The 23,635-nt window shown below is 35.4% G+C and overlaps 1 protein-coding gene across 11 annotated transcripts in view; it reads right to left on the bottom strand.

The window, feature by feature from the left end:
• Positions 1 to 23,635, bottom strand: part of Rsrc1 (arginine and serine rich coiled-coil 1) — a 399,395-nt gene that overhangs the window by 63,263 nt on the left and 312,497 nt on the right. The gene's annotated exons all lie outside the window — the stretch shown is intronic.

The raw sequence follows: 23,635 nt of genomic DNA, 5'->3' as shown, positions 1-23,635 counted from the left end.
AATAAATACATGAAAAAATGTTCAACATCACTGGTCACTGGAGAGATGCAAATGAAAACAATGCTGAGATTCCACTTCACTCCAGAAAGGATGGCTGCTATCATGAGATCAACCAATAACAAATGCTGGCCGGGCTGTGGGGAAAGAGGAACCCTTCTCCATTGCTGATGGGAGTGTAGACTGGTGCAACCACTGTGGAAATCAGTATGGAGGTACCTCAAAGATCTAAGACTGGAAGTCCCATTTGACCCCGCTATTCTACCGCTGGGGATCTTCCCCAAAGAATTAAAAGAATCATACCACAGTGATCTATGTGCGCCCGTGTTCATAGCAGCACAGTTTGTGATAGCTACAACTTGGAAACAGCCCAAATGCCCATCAACTGGAGACTGGATAAAGAAAATGTGGGTTTTTAATAAAATGGAGTAGTACTCAGCCATAAAAAATGAGAAATTAGAGACATTTATAGCTAAGTGGATACACATTGTGGCAATACTCTTAAGTGAAATAAATAGGACACGCATGTATAAATACCAAATAGTTTCTGTGGTGTGAGAAACTGAAAGTGTAAATAAGGACTAAATGTATAATAGGTCATGTGAAATAGGAAGAAAAGGGGCAACGGGGAAGGAAGTGGGAGGGGTAGGGGTAAGGATAGAAGGGAATGAGATTAATATGAGAAAATGGAAAAATAGGAACAAAATCTTTGTAAATAGGGAGGAATGGAGGGGTTGAAGGGAGGGCTGGGCAAGGGTGAAAAATAAGAACCAAGAGAGACTATGTAAAGGTGCAAATTTCCAATGATGAATGTGATTGTATTGTTTACCTAAAATGTCCCAATGCTTAGTAATAAATAATCGATAATGTAAAATAGGCAGAAAAGGTCCAAAGGGGTAGTGGTAGTGAGAGGGGCAGGGGAAAGGAAAGAAGGGAAAGGAGAAATGCTGAGAAAGGGAAAAAATGGAAATGAAGTCTTTGTAAATAGGGAAGGGTGGAGGGGGTGAAGGGAGGGCTAGGAATGGGGAAAAAATAAGAACCAAGATGCATTATGTAAAGGTACAATTCCCAATAAGAAATGTAATTATGCTGTATACCTACAATGTACCAATAAAAGAATTTAATAAAATTTTTTTTAAAAAACAGAATTACAAAATACATTAAAAAGCATACCCCATGACCAGTTGGTTTCATCCTAGGAACGTAAGGATGGTTCAACATACATAAATCAATAAGTATAATACAATACATAAATAGAACAGAGGATAAAACTACACAATCATCTTAACAGATTCATGAGAAGACTTTACTAAAATGCAACAGCTCTTAAAGATTAAAATCCAGAAGAAAACAGTTATAGATCTTTCCTTAAACTGATGAAAGGTATATACTAATGAGGGAAGTACTGAAACCATTTCTTCTAAAATCAGGAACAAATCCACAGTGTCTAAGACTACTTGAAACTTTAGGGAGAAAAATTAGACAAGAGAAATAAGTAAATGGAATACAAATAGGAAAGGAGGAAGTCAAATTATCCCTATTTGCAGATGATATAAGGCCCTAACAATTGCACCAGAATATTCTCAGATCTGATAAATTTAAAGTAGAAGGATACAAAATCAACACATGAAGGGCTGGGGATGAAGCTCACTGGTAGTGCACTTGCCTAGCATAGCCTTGGGTTTCACCACTAGTCTCACACAAACACATGCAAAATCAATGGGTTTCCTGTACAGTAATAATGAACCCGCCAAGAAAGAAATCAGCAAAACAATTCCATTCACAATAGCTTTCAAAAAATGCAAAAGTAGGAATAAACATAACCAAGGAGGTAAAAACTTCTATTATGAAAACTATAAAATGCTGAAGAGAAAAAAAATGAAGACGACATTATAAAATGAAATATCTCCCTTATTTATGAATCAGCATAAATACTATTTTTAAAATGGGCATATTAGTAAAAGTAACCTAGAGATTCAATATGATTTCTATTAAAACACCAAAAACATTCTTCACAAAACTAGAAAAGAAATTCAAAAATTCATACAGAAACCTAAAAGACCAAGGACAGTCAAAGCAATCCTAAGCAAAAAGAGAAATGCTGGTAGCATCACAATATCTGATTTTGAAATATATTACAAAGCCACAGAAACAAAACAACAGGGTACTGGTACAGAAAGACATAGATCAATGAAACAGAAGAGAAGGCACAGAAACAAATCCATAACCTATAGTCATCTGATTTTTGAAAAAGTTATCTTAGTCATTCTCTCATTGCTGTGATAAAATACTCAACCTCCACAAGGAAGAAAGGTTTATTTTGGCTGACAGTTTGTAGAGGTTTCAATCCATAGTCAGTTGGCTCCAAGGCAGGAAGGGATGACAGAGGACAGAGGTAGAGGAGAAACAGTCCATGGTAGAGCAGGCAGGAGGCAGCAAGACACCAGCAGTAAGCCTTCCTTTCCCTTTTATCCCATTCAGGCTACAAAATTTGTGAGTGGTACTACCCACATCCAAGGTGGGGCTTCCCATTACCTATACCTATCACTATGATAAACTAATTAATGGACTAATCCAGTACCATACACCTTAATCCCGGGGTCATAAACTTAATCCACATTCACACAACCTAGATCCAGCCACCTCTGCAAAGCCCATCTATGAGCACATGAGGCTTTGGGAGGATATCTAGATACAAGCCATAACAGAGGCCAAAAACATGCTGGAGAAGAAGACAGCCTCTATAACAAATGCTGCTGGGAAAATTGGATATCTGTACTTATAAGACTGAAACTAGATAACTAGATCCCTATCTCTCACTCTGTACTAAAATTAAATCAAAATGGGTCAAAGACCTAGAAATGAGACCATAAATGCTGAAACTATTAAAAAAATACATATGGAAAACACCTGAAGCCATAGGCACAGGCACAGGGAAAGATTTCTAATAGCATAAGAAATAATAGCAAGAATCAACAAATGGGACTATTATCAAATTTAAAAGCTTCTGCACAACAAAGAAAACAATGAACAGACTGATGAGACAACCTACAGCAGGGGTGAAAATCTCTGCTACCTACTCTTCTGATACAGGATTAATAACTAGACTATATAAAGAGTGCAATAAACACACACACACACTCCAACCAATAAACAAATGAATTGAATAGATACTTCTCAATAGGAGAGCAAATGGTCAATAAATATATTGAAAACTGTTCAACATCTTTAGTCATTTAAAAAATGCCACTCACAACTATATTGAGATTCTATTACACCTCAGTCAGAATGGCAATCATAAAGAATACATAACAATGCAATGTTGGTGAGGATGTGAGAAAAAAGGAATTGTTCTACATTACTGTCAAGAATGTAAACTACTAAAACTACTATGGAAATCAGTATGGAGATTCCTCAAAAAACTAAAACCAGATATGTCAATTGATCCACCTATAAATACTAGAGTGTTGCTCAGCCATAAAAAAGCATCAAATCAGGTCACTTGCAGGAAAATGGAAGGAATAGAAAACCATCATGTTAAGTGATATAAGCAGTCTCAAAAGGTAAATATTACAAGTTTTCTCTCATATGTGCAATCAATCAATCAACCAATCAAGCGATGACAGGAGACTGGAAGGCAGAAACAAGAAATGGGATCAAAAGAAAGAAAAAGAAAAGGGGGGTATCAGAGATAAAAATTATCCAAATATGATATATGCATGTACCAATATAATAAAATAAAACTCATTTTGTATTACTAACATATGCCAATAAAAAATGGGGGTTGCCATTCATACAAAATTGGCACAAATAATTAGGATTCATATTTACTATTTTCTTTGAAAAGAATCATTCATTCTTTAAAAAAATTTTTTTTTAATTTAATTATATTGGTACATTTTAGGTATTTAGGTATTTAATTATATTGGTTCATTTTAGGTACATTGGAAATTTGCACCTTCACATAATCTCTCTTGGTTCTGATTTTTTTCCCCATTCCCCTGCCCTCCCTTCAACCCCTCCATCCCTCCCTATTTACAAAGACTTTGTTTCCATTTTTTCATTTTCTCATGTTAATTCCATTCCCTTCTTTCCTTTTCCCTATCGCTCCCATGTCCCCTTCCCCTTTGCACCTTTTCTTCCTATTTCACATGATCTGTTATACCTTTTAGTCCTTATTTACACTTTCAGTTTCTCACACTAGAGAAACTTCAGTATTTACATGTGTGTCCTATTTATTTCACTTAAGAGTATCCCCTCAATGTGCATCCATTTAGCTATAAATCTCTAATTTTTCACTTTTTATGGCTGAGTAGTACTCCATTTTATAAAAAACCACATTTTATTCATCCAGTCTCCAGTTGATGGGCAAATGGGCTGCTTCCAAGTTTTAGGTGTTCCAAATTGTGCTGCTATGAACATGGGTGTACATATATCACTGTGGTATGACGCATTTTTTTTTTTTTGGTACCAGGGATTGAACTTGGGTCCTTGTGCTTGCACAGCAGGCAGTGAAACCGCTGAGCTAAATCCCCAGCCCTGTGGTATGATTCTTTTAATTCTTTGGGGGAAGATACCCAGTTGGAGAATAGCTGGGTCAAATGGGACCTCCTAATACTAGTTCTTTGAAATATATTCATACGGATTTTCACAGTGGTTGCACCAGTCTACACTCCCACCAGCAGTGGAGTAGGGTTCCTCCTTCCCCACAGCCCCGCCAGCATTTGTTATTGGTTGATTTCATGATAGCAGCCATTCTTTCTGGAGTAAGGTGGAAAGTCATCGTTTTCATTTGCATCTCTCAAATGACCAGTGATGTTGAACATTTTTTCATGTGTTTATTTTCTATTTCTACTTCTTCATTTGAGAAATGTCTGTTCATTTCAGATACTCATTTTTGGATTGGGTCTTTAAATTTGGGAGGTCTGATTTTTTAAAGTTCTTTATAGATTCTAGATAGCAGACCTTTGTCTGAGGAACAGCAGGTGAAAATTTTTTCCCACATTGTGGGTTGTCTCTTCACACTGCTAGTGGTTCTTCCTGGTGTGCAGAAGCTTTATAATAAGAAGAGATCCCACTTGTTGATTGTGCTAGTTCATGAATAACTGAGGTTTTGCTCATAAAATCTTTTCCTACACCAGTGTCTTCAAGAGTTCTACCTAACCTCTGTTCCAGCTGGTTCAGCATTTCTGTTTTAATATTTACATCTTTAATCAATTTTGATTTTAGTTTACTGCATGGTGAGAGTCATAGGTCTAGTTTTAATCTTTGGCACGTTGAAACCCAATTTTTCCAGGACCATTTATTAAATAGGCTATCTTTCTTTCAGTGAGAGCCTTAGCCTCCTTTGCTGAAGATGAAGCAGCTGAGGGTGTCTGGAGTTGTTTCTGCATCTTCTAATCTGTTCCACTGGTCCTCAGGTCTGTTTCTTTGCCAGTATCATGCTGTTTTTAATCACAGTAGCTTTGTAGTATAGTTTCAAGTTGTGGGTTGTGATACCCTCTGCCATGTCTCTGTTGCCTAGAATTGCTTTTGCTACTCTGGGTCTCTTCTTGTTCCAAATGAATTTTTGGATTGTTTTCTCAAGGTTCGTGAAGTATGCTACTGGGATTGCATTGAATCTATACAGCAGTTTGGAAGTATGGGCATTTTCACTATGTTTATTCTTCCTACCCAGGAGTAAGGGATCCCTTTCCATTTCTGCTATCATCTTCAACATCTCTTTTCAGAGTGGTATAGTTTCTCGAGAAGTTCTAGTTCTAGGGGTCTTCCATATAGAGTATCATCTGCAAATAATGACAATTCAATTTTTTCATTTCCTATCTTTACTCCTTTTCTTTCTTTCTCTCGTCTAATTGCCATGGCTAATATTTCTAAAACTGTATCGAACAGGAGTGGTGATAGTGGACATTGTTGTCTTATTCCTGACTTTACTGTGAAAGGTTTCAGTTTTTGAGCATTTAGCATGATACTGGCTGTTGGTTTTTCATAGACGGCTTTTATCAGATTGAGGTAGAGACCATCTATTTCAATTTTTGTAGGGTTTTTATCATAAATGCATGTTGGATTTTGTCAAATGCTTTTTATACATCTATTGAGATGATCATATGGTTTTTGTCCTTGGCTCTATTGATACAGTGTATCACATTTATTGATTTGTGTATGTGGAACCATCCCTGCATCCTTGGAATGAATCCCACTTGGTCAGGGTGTATGATCTTCTTGATTATTTTCTACATTCTATTTGCCAGTATCTTATTAAGGACTTTTGCATCTATGTTCATTAGTGAGATTGGCCTATAGTTCGCTTTTGCAGTTGGGTCTTTCTCTGCTTTGGGGATCAAGGTGATGCTTGCTTCCAGGAATGAATTCAGGAATACTGATTCCCTTTCAATTTCATTGAGGAGTTTAAACAGTAGTGGCAGTAGTTCCTCTCTGAATGTCTTGTAGAATTCAGCAGTGAAGCCATCCGGACCCAGTGTTTTCTTAGTTGGTAAGTTTTTAATTGTTTTCAATTTCATTGATTGATATAGGGTCATTGAGAATTTTTAGGTCTGCTTCATTTAACTTTGGTAATTCATACCTATCTAGGAATCTGTCCATTTCTTCTGGGTTTTCCAACTTATTGGCCTGTAGGTTCTGGAAGTAGGTATTGATGAACCTCTGGATTTTTGCTGATTCTGTTGTAATTTCATCCTTTTCATTCCTAATTGCACAGATTTGGGCCTTTTCTTTTCTTTTTCTGATAAGGTTGGCTAAGGATTTGTCAATTTTGTTTATCCTTTTGAAGAACTAACTCTTGGCTTCATTGATTTTTTTGTATTGTTCTCTTAAGACTCCATTGCATTGATTTCTCCTCTGATGCTTATAATTTCCTCCCTCGTATGAGTTTTGGGTTTGTCCTGCTCTTGTTTTTCTAGTAGCTTGAGGTTCACCATCAGGGTGTTTAACTGGGCTCACTCTGTTTTCATAATGAGTATTCACTGCTAAGAATTTTTCTTGTAAGACTGCTTTCATTGTTTCCCATAGATTCCAATATGTTGTATTATTACTGTCATTTAATTGAAGGAACTATCTGATTTCTTTAACTTCCTCTGTGAGCCATTGGTTATTTAGAAGTGTGTTGTTCTGTTTCCATGTGTTTATGAAATTCTTAGAGTTTCTTTTGATATTGACCTCCAATTTCATCACACTCTGTCCTGATAATATACAGGGGATAACTTCAATTCCTTTGCACTTTCTTAAACATGTTCTATGAGCGAGTATGTGGTCTATTTTGGAGAACAACCTGTGTGCAGGTGAATAGAACGTGTATCCTGATTTTGTGGGGTGGAACACTCTGTAACATCTGTTAAGTTCATTTGTTCAAGAGTTTGAGTTCTAGTATTTCATTGCTTAACTTTTGTCTAGTTGATCTATTTGTGACAGTGGGGTATTGGGGTCCCCCCTCTACTACTGTATTAGTGCTTATATGATTTTTCATGTCTGTTACTATTTGTTTTATATAGTTGGGTGCACTAGTGTTTGGTGCATAGATATTTGTGACTGTCATCTCTTCCTGTTGGATTATTCCCTTTCAAGGATGTAGTGTCCTTCTTTGTCTCTCTTAATCAGTGTTGGTTTGAATTCCACTTGATCTGCAAAGAGGATAGCTACTCTGCTTTTTTTCGGGTTCCTGTTGCATGGAATATTGTTTTCCACCCTTTAACTCTCAGGCTATGAGTTTCTTTTTTAATTGTGTTTCTTGTATACAGCATATTGTTGGATTTTGCTTCTTGACCCATTCTGCCAGTCTATTTCTTTTGATTGGTGAATTAAAACCATTATCATTGATGGTTATAACTGATACATATTGACTTAATCCTTGTCATGACTTCTTTTTGTTGGATTCTCCCCCTTTGCGTTTAATTTCTTCTCGAGCCCCATGGATTCATTCTGCTGGTCTTCCTGGGGTTGTGATCCTCACTGTCTTTTCCTAGGATATTTTCTAAAATTTTTTGGAGTGCTCATTTGGTATTCATGAAGTTCCTCAGATGCTCTTTGTCATGAAAGTATCTTATTTCTCCATCAATTTTGAAAGATAGTTTTGCAGAATACATCAATTTGGGTTGGAGGCTGTTTTCCTTTAGGGCTTGAAATACATCACTTCAAGCTCTTCTTGCCTTGAGGGTTTGTGTTGAGAAGTCTGCTGTGATTCTGATGGGCTTTCCTTTGTATGTGATTTGTTTCTTTTCTGTAATGCTTGCACAACTTTGTTCTTTGTTGGGTTTCCGGAATCTTAACTATTATATGCCTAGTGTAGATTTTTTTGATCAAGGGTAGCTGGAGTCCTACATGCCTCATTTATCTGTATATCAAGTTCTTTTCCCCTGCCTGGGAAGTTTTCTGCCAACACTTCTGTGAACACATTTTGTCATCCTCACTCTCTCCTGTTTCTTCATTGACTCTGATGAGTCATATGTTATTCTTCTTTGCATTGTCTAGCAGCTGCTGGATTGATTTTTCATGGTGCCTTACAATTCTAAAGCAATTTTTCTTTTCCTGCTCACTAATTGTAATCTTATCTTCTATGTCTGAAATTCTGTCCCCACATTGGCTCATTCTGCTGTGTAAACTTTCAATGGAGTTTTCAATCTCCTGGAAATCTGTTTACATCTGTTTTATGGATTCCATTTATTTCCCATGTTGGGATTCCATCATGTTCCTCAGCTCCTCTAGTTTTTTATCTGTGTCCTCTCTAGATTTATTTATCATGTCTTGCACTATGGGAACAATCTCTGCAGTTATCTGTGAAATTATTTCTGATTTCATTTCTTCCAGATCCTCTTTTGTTGCCAGTTCAGGGAGTCCAGGTGGTTGAGTATCAGAATGTTCTATCTCCTTTCCCTTTGGGGTTGCTATAGGTGATCTAGAATTCTGGTTTTGAGGCTTGTTTACATGTCTTCTCATTTCAATGGCAGAGGGAGGCATGGGGGTTGTGTGTGTGGCTCACCTCCTCTGCACTGGGGGTGGTGGTATGGCAGCCCGGAAGCTTCTTCCTTGGCATTGGGGGTGGCTCACCACCTAGGTGCTGGGGGTGGTGGTAAGCCAGCCCAGAATCCTCCTCCTTTGCTCTGGGGGCAGTGGTATTGTGGCCCCCAAGCCTCGTCCTTGGTGCTCGGAGCTGTGGTAAGGCAGCCTGGAATCCTCGTCCTCTGCACTGGGGGTGGTGGTACCTCTTTATTTTATTTTTTAATTTCACACAAGAAAATTATGCTGGAGCGATTGTATTTAGAAAATATTTATCATATATATTGCATTAATCTTTCATTTTTTTCCTCCATCAGCTAGTAACATGGTTTTCGAAAATAAGGCACATAGGATACCACAGAATTCCATATATATATGTATTTCCAAGAAAGGTCAATTTTAGAAAACAAAGTCCCATAAATGTATTTCTAATAGTAGAGAGAAACAAGGTTCATTTTCTGTAAAACTTTTCAGTAAGAGAATTTTTCCTGATGTCCATTTAAAATTGCTAAGAGCAGGATGAAAGTTTGTTAGTCTACCAGTAAGGTTAATAGTATGTATAGGAAAAGAAAATATCTTTGGACAAAATACTCTATTTAGAAACTAAATCTGACTGCATTATTTTTAATACATATTGATTAATATGCAATCAATAATTTAGTGTCCTTAGAATATTTATCTCTGGATAAGTTATAGTCATATATTTTATGGCCAAAGAGACTAACATATGCTATAGAAGATACACATTTATTGGGTTTTGGTCATGTTTCTTTTAATAGAATTAATAATTTGTTACAGTGAACATATTCTGCCATCATTAAAGCTACTAATAAGTCTTCAGTCATACTAGTGATAATATGAATTTGAAAGAAAATATGAACTTCACTTGTTTTCATTTCACAAGTAATTACTATTTCTAGATATTAATCTTATAACCAACGCAGAATATTCTTAGGCTAAATCACAATTACCTTAAATAAACAGAACCCAATTAATGTACTTACTAACTTGACTTCCTGATACAAATGCTAGCCTATCTTGATCTTTAGCAAATATATATTATCTCCTTAATATTTTCCTAAAAATTAAATATTAGATAGGGCTAAGGATGAAAGTCACTGGTAGAGACAGCATGTGAACAACCCTAGGTTCCATTCTTAGTATTTTAAAAAAAAAAGTAAGATAACCTGACAGGTAAATAATGTTTTATCTTATTCAACTTACTATCAGTTTTCTTCTCAACAAACAAGTATATAACTTTCAAACATAATGTAAGCAGATGTTAGGTACAACCATTCTACTGATCTTCATTATACTGTTTAATTTCACTGAGAAGATGGAGAGGCAAGAGTTTCCACACTGTTAGTAATTCATTCACTCCAGCTTCTAATTCCATAGCTAGGAATCATATTATGTACTACAGGAACCACTTCTGCCACATAGTTTCCTTTAATGGCACTCTTGCAGTGGTACAACTAAAATTACACATAGGTATGGACTTCTGGATGACTGCATTAAATGTAAATATTGTAAAATTGTAACTTATGACCTTCTTTTAAACTAATAAAAAGCATGATATACTTTTTAGATTAACTTTATGTTGGTTTTCCTTAGTAAGTGGACATATGGATGACACATTACTTTCATAATTACAAACTAGCTCGATGGAGTTGCACCGTTGGATGTGTGTCAGAATGAACAGGTGTGATAAAAATCACTTTTTTGTGCCTGTCTGTGGTATTACTTCCTTAATATAATGAAATCAACATACAAAAAAGATATTCACGGACATTTTTTAAATTAAAAAAAAGAAAGATGTAGTTTATTAAACAATTGTGAACTACATACTTTTCAGTGCTTTTCTTATTAAGAAAAATTTAACAATACATTTTAGTCATTAGCCTTGTGATTGGATTTTGCTGTTAGGTCATATATTTAATTGATTTTGTAGAGGAGTTGGATATTTTTACTAGATATTTCCATTTTTAATGTTAAGATATAATACAATAGAAAACTATGTATTTTTAGACTGAAATGTCTGGAATGGTGTGAAAGGAAAAATAGGTACAATCTTATAGAGAAGTATAGTAGAACTAATACTTCAGAATACATAGAACCTGCTAGGTACTACTTGAAGTGTTTTATACAAAATAATGCCTATGAATTGATATTTTCAATAGGCTCATTATAAAAATGAGGAAACTTAAGTCCAATTACATACTAAGAGAGTTAGTTGATCCAGGTATGGTAGTGCACATGTGTAATCCTAGTACTTGGAAGGCTGAGGCTACAGGCCACAAATTTGAAGCCAACCTACAGTACATAGTTGAGTCCAAGACCAACTTGGAATATAGTGACACCCTGTTTCCAAAAAAAAAAGTACATGGCAAGTAACAAAGTTAATATGGAAGATTTGGCTCTACAGAATTTTTCCCAATTACTATACCAATCTTTTTTTTTTTTTTAAAGAATTACATATGAATTGCAGAAACAATTTTGAGGAAGAGTAAGAGGGAAGTCTCTAAGCAGTGTTTTTTATCACAGGATAACAGTATCAAGATAATGTTGCTAACTAAAAAGAAAAGACAAGAAAAATCCATCTTTAATGAAAGGTAAAGGTATATTTAAAGATAATAGGTATAGACTTTAACAGCTGAATACTCAGGACAAACAAAGAAAACTGTGTTTGTAGAAAGTAATTTGTCCTCACAGGGAATAGTATGATCAAGTATTAATCGCTACTATAAGTACACAAAAAACTTGGTCAAATATATGAATTTTATTGTGTTGTTGGAAAAAATATAAAACAAGAATACCTGGAGTCTCAACGAGTTCAACCAGCCTCTATAAAATTAATTGAAAACCTCACTTAACAGCAAAATCTAATCACAAGATCAGGGTCATTCAGTCATCTTAAGAGTACCTGGAGTTTTAGTGAATTCAACCAACCTAAAACAGACAAAAATATATCTCCTTTTCTTGTAAATTTAGGTCTAATTTAGAAAGATCCAAAAATTTAGTCTAGAACTATATTTTGTGCTGTACTTTGCTTCCATTTTAAGTATACTAGTCATATCTTCCTAAAATATAAATTTCATGAGAGCAAGAGAGATTTGTATCCTTCATTTCTGTATCCCTAAGGTACATACTATGACAGGAATGCAAAATTGTACTATAATATTTTTAAAAAGGGCAACAACCCTTAATGTATTTCATTAAACATGTAAGATAGTTTCATACTACTATCCTTAACTGATAGGCTTTTATACTTATTTTTTAATAAGTGAGAAAACAGGGTTCCAAGGGACTATCTAAGGTCATACGGAATGAGAACACACTAGCCACCATTTGAATCTAACTTTTATTTGTTTTCATATGTATTTTCTGATATATTTCACTGATCTAGAATGTAAATTTTTCAAGTTCTGGGGTCTTGAATTTCTCAGGTGTCTATTCACATGGCATAGAGTAGTACCCAGCATGCTGTGATAGGTTAAATATTTTTAATTGATGAAACATACTAAAAGGATGAATAAAAGGATAATCATACTATTTCATGTTGCAACTCTTAGTAACAACAACAGTTTACATTTATATAGTACTATGTAGTTATGAAATGCTTTTTAAATATGATATGTTATTTCACATTATAACGATTGCCAGCAAATTTTATCTTCCTCCACTATAGAGTCAAAGGAGGTTAAGTGACTTATTCAAACATAACTCCAGGAAAGAGCAGAGCTAGGATTCAACCTCATTCTCATTCTCATTCTCAACCTCATTCTCGTACTTCAGCTAAAGGAAGTAAGGGCTGTTTTTAGTGGAGCACAACTGACTTCCTAGACGGGCTTCCCTAGGGTTACACACCAGTGGGGATTCCATATATTGTATATGTCAGGTTCTTAAAGTTTCATTTATATTAAAAATATCTGGTTCAGCCTGTAGCTTTAAGTTGGTCTTGAAATTTGTTTGTAGAAAACAGAGAATACTTAAATTGGTAAGGAAAATGCATGTTGGTTGGCCACTCAAGTGGCTTAATAATGGCTGGATACCAGTATATCTACATTTCACATAAAAGAATATCTTATTGAAAATAAGGAAAATGTGATTTAAATTATCTTCCAAATTCATAAGAAATACAGCTGAACATGTATAAAGCAAAAACATTAGCACTGAGCTATTAGGAAAATAATTCCTTTCTTTGTTATTTAAGGTAAAAATAAATTATAACACATTTAACTGAAAGAATCAAAACTAAAGAGTAGTTGATGCTATGTAATATGACAGATAAAATGATATATGAGAGAAAGATTAAAAATATTTAGCAATCAACTTCTTGTAGACATGAAATCAAGGAGACTATAAAGGACAAATCACTGCTGAGGGAAATAAGACAGATGGCTAGGATGAATGAATGAATGTTCTCAAGTGACTTTTGACAAAATAAGAACTTGAGGAAAAAAATATGTCATGAAGCAATCATTCAAGCTAAGCAGATTAATTTTCTTCTTAAAGAAAATAGCACTCTAACATCAGAGCTAATGTATTAGAAGACTATACAGGCATTTAAAAATATTACATTATAAAAGATGTTGTAGAACTATCATTATTTGATAACAAAAGAAACATAAATTTCCTAAAGGGGTATTTTAAATCTTACAGTGGAACTACTGAATAAAATAAGTCAAAATGAGTGGGCACTCTCAAGTGTTTAATTCTAAGAAGGAAAATAGGGCTTTTGCAAATGAGAAGGAGACACAGAACTGGAAGGATAGGGAAGGAGGAGAGGGGTAATAGGTGGAAAAAATAAAAAAGAAGAATTAAGATGTATTATGTTCATACCAACTGCCCACAATAAATGTAATCATTATGTACTGCAAACATGTACTAATAAAAAAAGAAAATAATACTGTATATTACAATCAGCAGCCAACTTAGGACAAGAGCTTGAGAGGACAATCTTTTTATTTCTGAGTTTGTGTCAGTAAGCCAATAGAATAAAGTCATGCTTAATGACACATATTTACCTATTAACTTCTCCCTTTTAATTATACTCCAACTTTTTGTAAATATCTCTAGAAGGAACAAAGAAGATGTCAGAACTCCAAACATTCATCTTTTTCTTTGCCTGTTAGGTGATGAACCACACTGGAGGGAAAGGAAGGATTTTAACAGTTCTCTTTCTCTCAGTATGAAAGGACTAGGATCCATGTGTGTTTTAGCTAGGAACTACAAAGCACTCAAATCTCAGAAAAAGGGACTTAACAGACTAGATACTTAGGTCTGCCTATGGTTTAGGCTCTGAAAACTACATGTGGAGGGGATACTGTGAATGTTTTACATCGGCCAGCCAGTCTAAGGAAAAAAAGCAGATAGACATTATGAGAAAAGGACACAGGCACCTTTACAAAATGTGCTTCTGCCCGAAGCACTCTTCCTCTTGTGTCCTAGAAACCTAAATGAAACAACTCAATATGGATAGAGTCAACTGAGGCCAGGAATGCTTTACAGTACACAAATGCTGAGGAACTATGGAGTAGGACTCAGGGAAAGAGGTAAAGGATAGAAGAAAGAATTAGAGCACATTTAAAAAAACAGACTGTAACAGCTGTGATTTATGCAGGCTTTTTAAAGAGGAAGTGTACAGAAATCAGACTGCCTGGGTTTGTCTCCTAGCTTCACCACTTACTGGATTTAGACCAAGAGAAACTGCACTTCACCTCAGTTTCCCATCCTTCCTATAGTACAGGTATAATAATAGCACAAACTTTATGGAATTTATGGGGATTTAAGAGAGGTAAAATAATAAATCACTTGGCATTTCCTTTTCTTTTCAGTACCTAGTATTCTTTATCTGGCCTTCACCAAAGTACTAGAAAAAAAAAGCAAAGAGAGAGGCAGGGAGGGAGAGAAGGGGTGAAGTGAGGAAGAAAAAGGTAGAAGGAAGCAGAGAAGGAGGGATAGAAGAAGGGAGGAATGGCATGGAGGAAGGGAGGGAGGAAGGAAGGAAGGGAGTAAATTAAGACTAATCTATTTCACTTCCTGTCAATCAAGTATGGCAAAAGATCTGATGAATTTTAACATAAACAAATGAGACTTGAGGATTTCTCTAAATCTTCTTTTGAACTGCTACATATTATGTTCATATTTGCACTGTGCACCATTTCTATGAATAATTTAGAATGGGCTGCCTAACTCTTTTGGAAATAAAAATATTTGAAGTACAAAAACCCAACAGATGGATAGAGCTATTGTGAATAAACACAAGGGGAAAAAATTCAAAAGGTACTATACTTATGCAACAAATAAAAAAATCATAGTAGAGAGAAGTCAAATGCAAAGGAAGACTATTATGCTTATAATGGATTTAAAATATAATTAGCACTCTTAAAGGCACACTTAGTTAAATATAAAAATAAGATTCAAAAAACTTAAGCAGCTATGCTAAAGCATTCACTAGAGAAAGAAATCAAAGTAAAGAAACTGAAAAGATTTTAATTATTTATTTTAAAAAGTATAGTTAGAGTATTTTCAAACATGGAGAGAAAATTAAGAGAGTCAAAGTCAAATATTTGGTCAAAGAATAAGAACACAGGATGGAAAGATTTAATACTATTCATTTTGCCTAAAATTCAAAAAAGTACTTACTTTTAAAGAGAAAAACTGTAAACCTAGATGTTAAATATTCAATTAACTTTTTTAAAAAAATTCTTTTATTGGTACATTTTAGGTATACAACACATTTACATTTCTCACTGGGACCTTGTACCTTTACATGACACATGCATCTTGGTTCTTATTTTTTCCACGTTACCTGTGTGCCCTTCACCCCCTCCACCCTTCCCTATTTACAAAGACTTTGTTTCCATTTTTTCCATTTCTCATCATTTTTCCTTCCCCTTCTTTCCTTTCCCCTGCTCATCCCACTAACCCTACCCCTTAGGACCTTTTCTTCCTATTTTACATTATCAATTATTCATTCTAATCATTGGTACATTTTAGGAATACAATATAATGACATTCATCATTGGAAATTTGCACCTTTACATAATCTCTCTTGGTTCTTATTTTTCACCGTTGCCCAGCCCTCCCTTCAACCCCTCCAGTCCTCCCTATTTACAAAGATTTTGTTCCTATTTTTCCACTTTCTCGTATTAATCCCATTCCCTTCTTTCCTTTCCCTACACCTCCCACTTCCCCTTCCCCTTTGCCCCTTTTGTTCCTATTTCACATTATCTATTATACCTTTTAGTCCTTATTTACACTTTCAGTTTCTCACACTAGAGAAACTATTCAGTATTTATACATGCGTGTCCTATTTATTTCACTTAAGAGTATCGCCTCAATGTGCATCCATTTAGCTATAAATGTCTCTAATTTCTCATTTTTTAAGGCTGAGTACTACTCCACTTTATAAAAAAAACACATTTTCTTTATCCAGTCTCCAGTTGATGGGCGTTTGGGCTGTTTCCAAGTTTTAGCTATTATAAATTGTGTTGCTATGAACATGGGTGCACATATATCATTGTGGTATGATTCTTTTAATTCTTTGGGGAAGATACCTAGCTGAGGAATAGCTGGGTCAAATGGGACTTCCAGTCCTAGTACTTTGAGGTATCTCCATACTGATTCCACAGTGGTTGCACCAGTCTACACTCCCACCAGCAGTGGAGTAGGGTTCCTCTTTCCCCACAGCCCCGCCAGCATTTGTTATTGGTTGATTTCATGATAGCAGCCATTCTTTCTGGAGTAAGGTGGAAAGTCATCATTGTTTTCATTTGCATCTCTCAAATGACCAGTGATGTTGAACATTTTTTCATGTGTTTATTTTCTATTTCTACTTCTTCATTTGAGAAATGTCTGTTCATTTCAGATGCCCATTTTCGGATTGGGTCTTTAAATTTGGGAGGTCTGATCTTTTTAAGTTCTTTATAGATTTGAGATAGTAGACCTTTGTGTAAGGAACAGCAGGTGAAGATTTTTTCCCACATTGTGGGTTGTCTCTTCACACTGCTGGTGGTTTCTCTTGCTGTGCAGAAGCTTTTCAATAAAAAGAGATCCCACTTGTTGATTATTTGTTCTAGTTCATGGGTAACTGACGTTTTGTTCCTAAAATCTTTTGCTACACCGATGTCTTCAAGAGTCCTACCTAACCTCTGTTCCAGGCCATTCAGGGTTTCTATTTTAATATTTAGATCTTTAATTCATTTCCATTTTAGATTAGTGCATGGTGAGAGACATAGGTTTAGTTTTAATCTTTGGCAAGTTGAAGTCCAATTTTTCCAGCACCATTTATTAAAGAGGCTATGTTTCCTCCAGTGAGGGTGTTTGGCTCCTTTATCGAAGATGAGATGGCAGAGTGTGTCTGGCATTGTTTCTGCATCTTCTAATCTGTTCCACTGGTCCTCAGGTCTGTTTCTTTGCAAGTACCATGCTGTTTTTATCACAGTAGCTTTGTACTATAGTTTCAAGCTGGGGATTGTGATAATCTCCTGCCATGTCTCTGTTACTTAGAATTGCTTTTGCTATTCTGGGTCTCTTCTTGTTCCAAATGAATTTTTGGATTTTCTCAAGGTCCGTGAAGTATGCTGCTGGGATCTCTATTGGAATTGCATTGAATCTATATAGCAGCTTTGGAAGTATGGCCATTTTCACTATAATGATCCTTCCTATCCAGAGGCAGGAGATGTCTGTCCATTTTCTGATATCATCTTCAATCTCTCTTTTCAGAGTGCTATAGTTTTCAGAGAAGAGTTCTTTGATTTCTTTCGATAGATTGATTCCTAGGTACTTCAGTTTTTTGGATGCTATTGTGAAAGGAATTATTTGCCCTATTTCTGTCTCACTTCGTCTGTTATTCGTGTAGAAGAAAGGTATTGATTTTTGTGTGCTGAACTTGAATCCAGCTACTTTACTGAATTTGGTTATTAAGTCTTGAAGACTTTTGGTGGAGTACTTGGGGTCTTCTATATAGAGTATCATGTCATCTGCAAATAATGACAATTTGACTTCTTCATTTCCTATCTTTATTTCTTTCTCTTGTCTAATTGCCATGGCTAATATTTCTAAAACTGTATTGAACAGGACTGACGATAGTGGACATCCTTGTCTTAATCCTGACTTTATTGTGAAGGGTTTCGGTTTTTGAGCATTTAGCATGATACTGGCTGTTGGTTTTTCATAGATGGCTTGTATCAGATTGAGTTAGAGACCATCTATTTCAATTTTTGTAGGGTTTTTATCATAAATGCATGTTGGATTTTGTCAAATGCTTTTTATACATCTATTGAGATGATCATATGGTTTTTGTCCTTGGCTCTACTGATACAGTGTATTACATTGATTGATTTGCATATGTTGAACCATCCCTGCATCCCTGGGATGAATACCACTTGATTAGGGTGTATTATCCTCTTGATGATCTTCTGCATTCTATTTGCCAGTATCTTATTAAGGATTTTTGCATCTATGTTCATTAGTGAGATTGGCCTATAGTTCTCTTTTTCGGTTGGGCCTTTCTGTGCTTTGGGGATCAAGGTGATGCTTGCTTCTAGGAATGAATTTGGGAGTATTGCTTCCCTTTCAATTTCATTGAAGAGTTTAAACAGTAGTGGCAGTAGTTCCTCGCCAAATGTCTTGTAGAATTCAGCAGTGAAGTCATCAGAACCTGGGCTTTTCTTAGTTGATAAGTTTTTAGTTACATTTTCAATTTCATTGGTTGATACTGGGATGTTTAGAATTTTTAGGCCTTCTTCATTTAACTTGGGTAATTCATACATATGTAGGAATCTGTCCATTTCATCTGTGTTTTCCATCTTACTGCCGTATAGGTTCTGGAAGTACATACTGATGATCCTCTAGATTTCTGGTGGGTCTGTTGTAATTTCACCCTTTTCATTCCTAATTCCATGGATTTGGGCCTTTTCTTTCCTTTTTCTGATAAGGTTGGCTAAAGGTTTGTTAATTTTGTTGATTCTTTCGAAGAACCAACTCTTGGCTTCATTGATTTTTTTTGTATTGTTCTCTTAGTCTCCATTGCATTGATTTCTGCCTTGATCTTTATAATTTCCTCTGTTGTATGAGCTTTGAGTTTGTCCTGCTCTTCTTCTCCTAGAAGCTTGAGGTTCAGCATCAGGTTGTTTAATTGGGCTTTATTCTGTTTCCCTAATATGCGTATTCACAGCTATGAATTTCCCTCATAAGACTTTGTTTCCCATAGATTCCAATATGTTGTATTGTCATTGTCATTTAATTGAAGGAACTGTCTGATTTCTTCTTTCATTTCCTCTGTGACCCACTGGTTATTCAGAAGTGTGTTGTTCAGTTTCCACGTGTTTATGAAATTTTTCCAGTTTCTTTTGCTACGGATCTCCAATTTCACTGCACTATGGTCTGATAATATACAGGGCATAACTTCAATTCCTTTGCACTTACTTAAACATGTTCTATGTGTGAATATGTGGACTATTTTGGAGAATGACCCATGTGCAGCTGAGAAGAATGTGTATTCTGATTTTGTGGGGTGGATGACTCTGTAAACATGTTAAGTTCATTTGTTCAAGAGTTCGATTGAGTTCTAGTATTTCATTACTTATTTTTTATCTAGTTGACCTATCTATCTGTGACAGTGGGGTATTGAGGTCCCCCACTATAATTGTATTAGTGCATATATGACTTTTGATGTCCATTAGTATTTGTTTTATATAGTTGGGTGCACTAGTGTTTGGTGCATAGATATTTATGATTGTCATTCCTTCCTTTTGGATTTTCCCCTTTACAAGTATGTAGTGTCCTTCTTTGTTTCCCTTAATCAGTGTGGGTTTGAAAACGACTTGGTCTGCAAAAGGACAGCTACTCCTGCTTTTTTTTGGGTTCCTGTCACATGGAGTATTGTTTCCCACCCTTTAACTTTCAGTCTACGAGTTTCAAATTGAATTAAATGTGTTTCTTGTATGCAGCATATTGTTGGATTTTGCTTCTTGACCCATTCTGCCAGTCTATTTTTTTGGATTGATGAATTGGGACCATTAACATTGATGGTTATAACTGAAATGTGTTGACTTATCATTGTCATAACTTTTTCTTTTTGTTGAGTTTTCCCCCTTTATATTTAATTTCTTGTCGCACCTGATGGGTTCATTCTGCTGGTCTTCCTTGGGTTGTGATCCTCATTGTCTGTTCCTAGGATATTGTCTAAAATTTTTTGGAGTGCTGGTTTGGTATTCACAAAGTTTCTAAGGTGCTCTTTGTCATGAAAGTATCTTATTTCTCCATCAATGTTGAAAGATAGTTTTGGAGGGTACATCAATCTGGGTTGGAGGCTGTTTTCCTTTAGGGCTTGGAATATGTCACTCCAAGCTCTTCTTGCCTTGATGGTTTGTGTTGAGAAGTCTGCTGTGATTCTAATGGGCTTTCCTTTGCATGTGATTTGTTTCTTTTCTCTGCTTGTAGAACTTTGTTCTCTGTTGAGTTTCTGGAATCTTAACAATTATATGCCTGTGTATAGATTTTTTTTGATCAAGTCTGTTTGGAGTCCTATATGCCTCACTTATCTGTATGTCAAGTTCTTTTCCTCTGCTTGGGAAGTTTTCTGCCACTATTTCTGTGAAGAGATTTTTTATGTTATCTGTACTCTCTCCTGTTTCTTCTTTGATTCCAATCAGTCTTACGTTATTCTTCTTTGCATCGTCTAGCAGCTGCTGTATTGATTTCTCATGTTGCCTTACAATTTTGAAGCAATTTTTCTTTACCTGGTCAGTAATTGCAATCTTATCTTCTATATCTGAAATTCTGTCCTCACATTGGCTCATTCAGCTGTGCAGACTTTCAATGGAGCTTTTCATCTCCTCGAAATCTATTTGCATCTGTTTTATGGATTCCATTTGTTTCCTATGTTGGGATTCCATCATGTTCCTCAGCTCCTCTCTAGATTTATTAATCATATCTTGCACTACGAGCACAATCTCTGCTGTTATGTGAGAAATTATTTCTGATTTCATTTTTTCCAGATCCTCTTTTTTTCCCAGTTCAGGGGGTCCAGGTATTTGAGTATCAGAGTGTTCCATCTCATTTTCCTTTGGGGTTGCTGTAGGTGATCTGAAAGTCTGGTTGCGAGACTTATTTACGTGTCTTCTCATTTTGACTGGGGGGGAGTGGGGGTTGTTGTTGGTGCCCATGCAGCTCACCTCCTGTGAGCTGAGAGTGGTGGGACAGTGGCTCAGAAGCCCCTTCCTCTGGGCTGGGAGCGGTGGGATGGACGGGGGGCCAGAAGCCCCTTCCTCTGGGCCGGGAGTGCTGGGATGGATGGTGGCCCAGAAGCCCCTTCCTCTGGGCCGGGAGCAGTGGGACGGACAGCCTCTTTTATTATTTGTACAGGAAATGAAAGCTAATTTTTTCCCATTGTACAGAGTAAAGGGAGTCTTCAATTAACTTTTACTAACAGATATTTCTTTTGTACTTCTCACAAGTGAAAAGAGTTAGTAAATCATTGGAGAAAAAGGGTCCATCACCAATTTACTTGTTGCTACTTCAATAAGTGGAAAATCAACTGAGCTACATATAAGGACCATAAAACTATATAGCTCCCTGTACAAAGGACCCTTGGACAAGTTTTGGTATGTAGACTTTTATACAACACTTGCAAACATAATTATGATATTGATTTAAGAACAATTGAATGCAAGGATTATATAATCAAATGAATTTGTAAGGCATAGATTTTGCTATGTTAATACAATAGCTTTTTTGAGATAACAGAGTGGATAAAGGCGGCAGACAGACAATTATATATGCTTTAATGCTTTCAACCCTGTGCTATATATTAGTATATGGAGAGTTAGAGATGAATTCTATAAATGATGTGACTGAGCAAATTACTAGTGGCTTAAAGACTGGAAATAAAGATTATTATTTCAGATATAGTACAGTACATACACATACATATACTGATGCATGTTGAATTTCAATTTGCAGCTAGATTAATTATGTGAAATAATATGAATGTCGGTCATACATTGATGAATTCCAGAGAAAGGTTAATTTGATAGCATTCAAATACTTAGACAAGCCACCAGAAAAAATTTTAGGGTGCAAACAAAAACAAATAATCAAGTGAATGGTTTTTCTACAAAAAATAAGCAAAAGAAATGTCATGTATGAAAAACATACCTTTTAACATCTTTTGTAATTAGTTTCTATAGGTTATTTAATCAACAGAATTTTTCTTCTACGTTTGTGTACATGATTTTATTTTCTGATGCACTGAAAATTCAGTGGACTCAGATAAAGATAAAACCACATTAACAAACATTGATAGTATTTTTACATTCCTTTGTTTCATTTTGCATGGTTGCAATCCTTGAGAACAACTGCTTCAAGAGTGATGTCCTGTCTTAGAGAAGGACATAACAAAGTTTGCTTACACTTTCAACTAGATTATTTAGAATTCACTGCACGCTCAAAATAAGCCACTTAAGCATATATTTAAGGTTGAAGAGAAGCTAGCTATTCATTTATTCATTCATTCATGTAGTACTTCAAGAAATTCAAGTCTGAAGACATTATGAATACTAGTTCATATTATATGTTTTCATAATAATAAGACACTTAGCAATTTAAAAATCTGTGGTTATTATCAGTGTCATTCTTTTTCAATTAATTAGGACTTTAAGATTTGAATTAATAGGATTAGGCTAGTAAATACTGCAACATTTTCATGATTGGTAGTAAATCCTACTCTTGTGATTTTTCGTACCACAATGTTTCATAAGGGTCATTATGTTATTAGTTACATTGATTAGAATGCGATACAACATAGCAGGAGTTAAATTTATTTAGATTGTTTTGTATCTAGTACCATATCTATTTGTACTGAGGCCATATGATATGTACAGCTGAAATATGATAGATTGCTTCCACCAAAAGTGCCAAGATGTATATTTTATAAGATCAAAAAAGAATATTACTGAAGATTCTTATCACTGGAATTTGTTTTCTCGGTATATTATGAATTTAGTTGATCCTGGATGAATCATAAAGTCAGGATTGACCATAAAGCCAGGATTTCTTGGAGTCAAATAAGATCAGAAGAGTACACACTCATATATATAAATCCATTCACACTTAGTGTGAACATACTTATTTGTATGTATGGATCTACCCCTAAAGCTACAGGTTTTGCTTTTCTTTTCCTCCTTGGACGGGCTTTAGGGATTTGGATTTGGTGGGATGCTGCTTCTAGCATTCTAAACTATCATGCCTAAACATTTAAATTCTACTGGATATCAGCTTCTAGTTAGAGGCTGAGTTATCTAGTGAAAGATTTGTATGTACTAAGGTAAAAATTTCAACTTTCAGATTAAGACAATAGCACTCAAAGCCAAAAATTTTGCATACATTATCAGCTTTTCACTTCTCAAAACCTCATGAGGATAAACAATTGCTCTGCTCAAGTGGTATGATTGCCAGGTCAAGTAGATCATCACCTTAGCTTCCTGAGAAACATTTGCCTGGATCTTGCACTTAAATTTATAACAGTATATATAAACTCTCCACGAAGAAAAGAGAGCAAATTTTTCACTTACATAAATCACATATAGCAAACTAAAGGGGAAATAAAAATCTGGTAGAG

Source organism: Heterocephalus glaber, unplaced genomic scaffold (genome assembly GCF_053883595.1).
Source record: "Heterocephalus glaber isolate CG9 unplaced genomic scaffold, H.glaber_assembly_v1.0 deba00001504, whole genome shotgun sequence".
NCBI lineage: Eukaryota > Metazoa > Chordata > Mammalia > Rodentia > Bathyergidae > Heterocephalus > Heterocephalus glaber.
Note: the sequence above shows the minus strand (reverse complement) of the source record. Positions and strands in the feature narration are given on the sequence as shown.